General features: G+C 40.5%; 1 pseudogene; it reads left to right on the top strand.

Annotated features, from left to right (window-relative positions):
• Positions 1-3981: 3981 nt before the first annotated feature.
• On the top strand, positions 3982-6089 carry LOC143409761 (E3 ubiquitin-protein ligase TRAF7 pseudogene; annotated as a pseudogene).
• Positions 6090-7016: the final 927 nt, after the last annotated feature.

Below are 7016 nucleotides of genomic sequence, written 5' to 3'. Positions count from 1 at the left end.
ATAAAGTTTATGATTATGATAGCCAGATACTAAGATTCTCCTAACTTGGAATCAACTTTTCTTCCCTCAAGGTAAATTAAGGAGGTGAAACAGGGGAGAAGCTCACAAGGATAAGTAGGAGACTGTGTGATCTTCCCTTAATAACACTGGTAAGTTGCCAAGAGAGGAACTCAGGTTTTCAACCAGATTGTTCAATTATTTTCAATGCCAAAGTGACATTGTAAAGAAAAGGAGATGTGTGGAAACTAACCTTACAGTTTCCTTTGATTATTTCTAAATTTTGACTCAGGTTTTTTGGTCTTATAACATTTTGAGTCATGGGTAATAAAGTCAAACACAAAATTAGCTTCTAATAGTTGGTAGAAGCAAGTGGATGTAAGTAAAAAAAAAAATCCACTGCCAGAAAGCAGAAGCTAAAGCAGAGAGACAGTGATAAATAACTAATTTATCACCAGCTGCTGTGAGAGCATCTGTTTCTCACAGAACAAATCAGAATCCCTGGTGAGATCTCTATGAGCAAGATATGGGCAGGAATCTGGAAAAAGAAAAGGAAGGAAATAAAAGAAGTAGGAAATTTGGATTTATTTTTTATGATGCAAATCTGAGCCTTTGTTTAGGAATTTCTGGGGTGGTGACAACTTGTTGCTTATCTCACTAGCTTTGATCAATCAGGCTAGGTAATAGGAAGTCTTATACCATGTTATTTCTATTATTCAAAAGTACTGGAAGAAGGTACAATACTGCTGTGCTGGTGCCCGGAGTGGCTGACTGGGACATGGTTCATTTCCAGAAAGCCCTGCTCAGAAAACCTCTGTTGTCTGACATTTCTTACTTAATATCCAATCTTCTCAAAAACTTAATGTGTCTTTTTATTTATATACACACCACTCATTTATTTCTATGTTAATCTATACTAAAGACTTTATATATTCACCCATTAAGCAATATTTATTGTATACCTAATGATATGCTAAATATGCAGGAACATAAAGCACAGTTTCAATTTCTGCTTCTAGTCAAGATCAAGCAACAAACACTGAATTTACCCTCCTGTCTGACACAACTAACACACTAGAGAAAATACACAAAATAATGACATTTGAAATTTTAAATATCAGGCAGTGAAGGGCAGTGATTCCCAAAAGACAGGAAACAAAGTAAGATTTATGATTAGTCCAATTTACCGTATGAAGAACATTTCTAGGTCATGATGCAGGGAGAAAACCAGAAAGCGTCTGGTAATCTCCTTGATACACATCTGGGAGTCCAGGGCAGCCAAGGCAGCTATAATGTATAGAGCAGAAAATCAATGAGAGATCTGTCCCAAGAGAAAACTCTAAGGCCCCTCATGATAATGCAGTTATGTACTGTTAGTGCATAAAGTTGAGGAAATTATACAATTCCAGGGAACCACCCATGATTTTAGAGGTAGGGCATAGTGTCCAGGGCTTTCACAGACATAGAAATGTGTACTAATGCCAGAGCAGGAGATCCTATGAGTCACAGGATATTGTTCACAATATCAAGAAGAATCTGGCTTCAGTAGTGTAGAAAAACTCACCCTAGGCAGCCTACATCGTATGGAAGCCTAAAAACAAGATAAAAAGATGAAACAGTTTCAAGTAACTTGAACATGTCATAGAATAAGCTGAGGGTTTGGGGAAGATATTAAAATATACAGAATATGGAAAAACTAATTCACAATATATGGAATTGTATAAAAAATTACTAGACATAGAAAGACAAAAAAATACAATCCAGAACAAGAAGAAAAATCAACTGATTCAAAAATGACAAAACTGTAGAAAAAGAAATTATTACACAAGTATTGAATATGTTAAAAAGGCGAGGGTTAAGGTTGTGGCTCAGAGGTACAGTGCTTGCCTAGCATATGTGAGGACCCGGGTTCAGTTCTCAGCACCACATAAAAATAAATGAATAAAATAAAGGTTCATAAACAACTTAAACATTTTTTTTTAAAGGTGAGCGGAAAGACTATATACATTAAGTAGAAATATGGAGAAGTTTAAAAAAAATGAATTTCTAGAAATAAAACAGATGATATATGAGATAAGAAATACACTTGATAAGAATAGTAGAAAATTAGACATTAAAGAAGAAAAGATTAGTAAACTTGAAAATATAGCAATAGAAATTCTCCAACTGAAACATAATGAGGGAAAAAGATCAAAAACAAAAAATCAGGGAGGAAACAAATAATTAGTGAGTTATGTGACAATCAGTGAACCCAGTGGCCCAATAGGTCTGTAACTGAAGTTTTGAGGAAGCAGAGCAACAGCAGGAGTAAGAAAAGAATGTTAAGAAACAATGGCCTAAAATTTTCCAAGTTTGATAAAAATTATAAAGTAACAAAGAAAAAGCTTGGGAAACCCTAATTACAAAGCCATGTGCACATTAATACACATAATAATCAAATTATTTAAAATCATGATGAAAAGAATATTTTAAAAACAAGAGGAAAAAAGAAATCCACAATATATACAGAAGAATCAGATAAGCATAACTGCCATTTTTTAAAATTTTTTGTCCAAGATGATACTAAAAGATATAATCATGTCAGTAAATGAGAAAAATAAAATTGACAAACTCCAGTATCACTTCCTGATAAAAATTTAATGAACTAGGAGAAGAATCTTCTCAACTTGATAAAAGGAAACTACAAAAAGCCTACAGCTAACATGATCTTTAATAATTATAGATTGAATGCTTTTCTCTTAAGATCAAGAGCAAGGCAAGAATGCTCACTTTCACTTCTGTTCAATATTATAATAAGAGTCTATCCAGTGCAATAAGAAAAGAAAAGAAGTACTGTTAGAAGGAGGAAGAAGAAAAGCTACCTTTATGAACAGATGGCATGATCATTCACATAGAAAAATCTATGCAATCCACCAAAAAAGCTATGAGAATAAGTTGATTTTAGCAAGGTAGCAGGATAAAAGATGAATACACAAAAATTGTATTTTCACATACTATCAATGAACAATTAACATTTTAAATGAAAAATAACATTTGCAATACAATAAAAATATTAAATAGCTATAAATCTGCCAAAAAATGAGCGAGACTATACACTGAAAACTATGAAATTTAGATGAAAGAAATTAAAGAAGATCTAAATAAAAGGAGAGACACATTATTTTCAGAGTTTGGAAGACTCAAATTAATAAAATGCCAATTATCTCCAAATGGACGCATAAATAAAACAAATTCAGCAGTTTGTAAAAACTAATCAGCATATTTTAAAAATATATAGAAATGCAGGTGATATAAAATAGCCCCTTCCCCCCAAAAACTGTGAAATTCTTGTGTAAGTTGAAGGATGTATAGAACTTAACTTTAAAACTATGACAATCAAGCCTGTGAGATATTGCATTGAGAGTCTAGGAATACTTCATGGTCCACTGAATTTCAAAAAAGTTGCATAGGCAATTCAGAGAGAAAGAATAGTTATTTCCAGAAATGGTACTGGAAAAATTGGAAAGTTGTAAGAACCCCTCCAACACCCTGCAAAAGAACTTAATTTTAGCACCATAAACAAACATTAACTAAAAATGGATCATAGACCTAAATAAAAAATCCTGAAGCTATAAAAATCCTGGAAGAAAATCTTCATGAACATGGATAGATCAAAAGTTTTTGAATTTCCTCAAAATTATACCCTTTGCTCTTCAAAATAAACTGTTAAAAAATCTAAAATGCAAGTTAGAGATTGGAGAAAACATTTTCAAATAATGTATCTGATAAAGATATAAAGAATTTTCAAGGGGAAAGGAAATATGTACATACAAATAATTTTACATCTTCATATGATGATTCATAGTAGCTTTTCGTGCAATAGTCAAAAATGACAAAACTGGGATCGAGCCTCCTGTCCCTTTCCAGGCCAGTGGCCGCGGGGGCACGATGAAGCGAGCGGATGGCGCTGCCGCTCCCCGGCGGCCGCGGGCGGGGAACGCTGCCCAAGGATCCTGGATGCCTCTCTAGAGCATGAGCTCAGGCAAGAGCGCCCACTACAACCGCTTCTCTGGGGGTCCTGCCAACCTTCCCTCCCCAGACCTCAGCACTGGGACCAGAATGGAAACAACCTTTGGACCCGCCTTCTCGGCAGACGCCACCATCACGAAAGCCGTTGGGAACAGTACTTACAAGCAGCACCGCAGAACACCTTCCTCTTCCAGCACCCTCGCCTACTCCCCACAGGATGAGGAGGACAGCATGCCCCCCATCAGCACCCCTCGTCGCTCTGACTCGGCCATCTCCGTCCGCTCCCTGCATTCTGAGTCCAGCATGTCCTTGCGCTCCACGTTCTCACTGCCTGAGGAAGAAGAGGAGCCGGAGCCACTTGTATTTGCTGAGCAGCCCTCGGTGAAGATGTGCTGCCAACTCTGCTGTGGTGTATTCAAGGACCCTGTGATCACCACCTGTGGGCACACGTTCTGTAGAAGATGCGCCTTGAAGTCAGAGAAGTGTCCCGTGGACAATGCCAAGCTGACAGTGGTGGTGAACAACATCGCAGTGGCCGAACAAATTGGGGAGCTCTTCATCCACTGCAGGCACGGCTGCCGTGTGGTGGGTGCAGGGAAGCCCAGTATCTTCGAGGTGGACCCCCGGGGGTGCCCCTTCACCATCAAGCTTAGTACCCGAAAGGATCATGAGGGCAGCTGTGACTACAGGCCTGTGCGCTGCCCCAACAATCCTAGCTGCCCACCCCTCCTCAAGATGAACCTGGAAGCCCACCTCAAAGAATGCGAGCACATCAAGTGTCCTCACTCCAAGTACGGGTGCACCTTCATCGGGAACCAGGACACATATGAGACACATCTAGAGACATGCAGGTTTGAGGGCCTGAAGGAGTTCTTGCAGCAGACAGATGACCGCTTCCATGAGATGCATGTGGCCCTGGCACAAAAGGACCAGGAGATAGCCTTCCTGCGCTCCATGCTGGGCAAGCTCTCTGAGAAGATTGACCAGCTAGAGAAGAGCCTCGAGCTCAAGTTCGATGTCCTGGATGAAAATCAGAGCAAACTCAGCGAGGACCTCATGGAGTTCCGGAGGGATGCATCCATGTTGAATGATGAGCTGTCCCACATCAACGCAAGGCTGAACAGGGGCATCCTAGGATCCTATGACCCTCAGCAGATCTTCAGGTGCAAAGGGAACTTTGTAGGTCACCAGGGCCCTGTCTGGTGTCTCTGTGTCTACTCCATGGGTGACCTGCTCTTCAGTGGTTCCTCTGACAAGACCATCAAGGTATGGGACACCTGTACCACCTACAAATGCCAGAAGACACTAGAGGGCCATGACGGCATTGTGCTAGCTCTCTGCATCCAGGGGTGCAAGCTCTATAGTGGCTCTGCAGATTGCACTATCATTGTGTGGGACATCCAGAACCTGCAGAAGGTGAACACCATCCGGGCCCATGACAACCCTGTGTACACACTTGTGTCCTCTCACAACATGCTCTTCAGTGGCTCCCTGAAGGCCATTAAGGTCTGAGACATCGTGGGTACTGAACTAAAGTTGAAGAAGGAGCTCACAGGCCTCAACCACTGGGTGAGGGCCCTGGTGGCAGCCCAGAGCTACTTGTACAGTGGCTCCTACCAGACAATCAAGATCTGGGACATCCGGACCCTCGAATGCATCCACGTCCTACAAACATCTGGTGGTAGTGTCTACTCCATCGCTGTGACGAATCACCACATTGTCTGTGGCACCTATGAGAACCTCATCCATGTATGGGACATCGAGTCCAAGGAGCAGGTGCGGACCCTAACAGGCCATGTGGGAACCGTCTAGGCCCTGGCAGTCATCTCTACACCAGACCAGACCAAAGTCTTCAGTGCGTCCTATGACCGGTCCCTCAGGGTCTGGAGTATGGATAATATGATCTGCACCCAGACCCTACTGCGCCATCAGGATAGTGTGACTGCACTGGCTGTGTCCCGGGGCTGGCTCTTCTCAGGAGCTGTGGATAGCACTGTGAAGGTTTGGACATGCTAACAGAATTCAGGCCAGGCCTTTACTCCCTGTGGGCCTGTCTGAGCCAAGCTGGCAACACAGGGTGGCCCTGGAGCTTCTTCCTGCCCTGTAGGAGCAGACAGAGTCATGTGGCCAGGCAGTGCCCTCCCTGCCCTCACTCCGTGAACCTCCTTCTACTCAACTCGGCCGTGTCTCATTGTGGTTAGGGCAACGCCCAGGCTCTTCTCTAGGTGCCAGGTACGACGCTTGCCCAGCTGACCCTTTGTCCCCACCCCAACTGGACTATGGGCCTTTTTACTTACCTTTTCTACTGTTTTTAGACTGTATATAGATTTATTTGATTACTTCCTGATTGAAATAAAAGCTGCACAGACTGTGAAAAAAAATGACAAAACTGGAAACAACTAAAAAGTCAACAACATGTGAATGGTTAAAAAAATATAAATATAAATTGTAGAATGGAGTAAGACCCAGAAATAAAAACAAAGAACTCCTGACACTAGAAACGTAAGATGAATCTCAAAGTAGTTATGCTCATTGGAAAAAAGCCTCACCCTACCACCACCAAATGAAAATTAATATACATACTCTTATGTTTTTAATTGGACATAATTTATGAAAATTCACACAGATTAGTAATCTATAGTGACAACAAATAGATCAATGGCTACCTGGGGATGCAAGGGGGAAGAAAGAAGGAATGGAGACATTATAAAGAGGTAAAAATAAATTTTAAAAGATGATGTATATGTCACCATCTTGAATGTGGTGATGGTTTCATGGGCATACATACAAGCTGAAACTTATCAGACTGCATAATTTAAATATGTGAAGTTTAAAACCCAACAATTATATCCAATAAAGCAAACAAAAATTATAAAAGCATCAAAAAGTTCAAAATTCAGCATAAAATTCAACTTTGCACATTTGTTCTAGGGTAGTCTCATAAACTTTAGTTAACTCAATTCCCTCTTATAAATGATAGTCCTCAAGTCTTCTATGAATTTTTATTTTAT

This window comes from Callospermophilus lateralis, chromosome 11 (assembly GCF_048772815.1).
Source record: "Callospermophilus lateralis isolate mCalLat2 chromosome 11, mCalLat2.hap1, whole genome shotgun sequence".
NCBI lineage: Eukaryota > Metazoa > Chordata > Mammalia > Rodentia > Sciuridae > Callospermophilus > Callospermophilus lateralis.
This window is presented reverse-complemented; position numbering and strand designations above follow the sequence as displayed.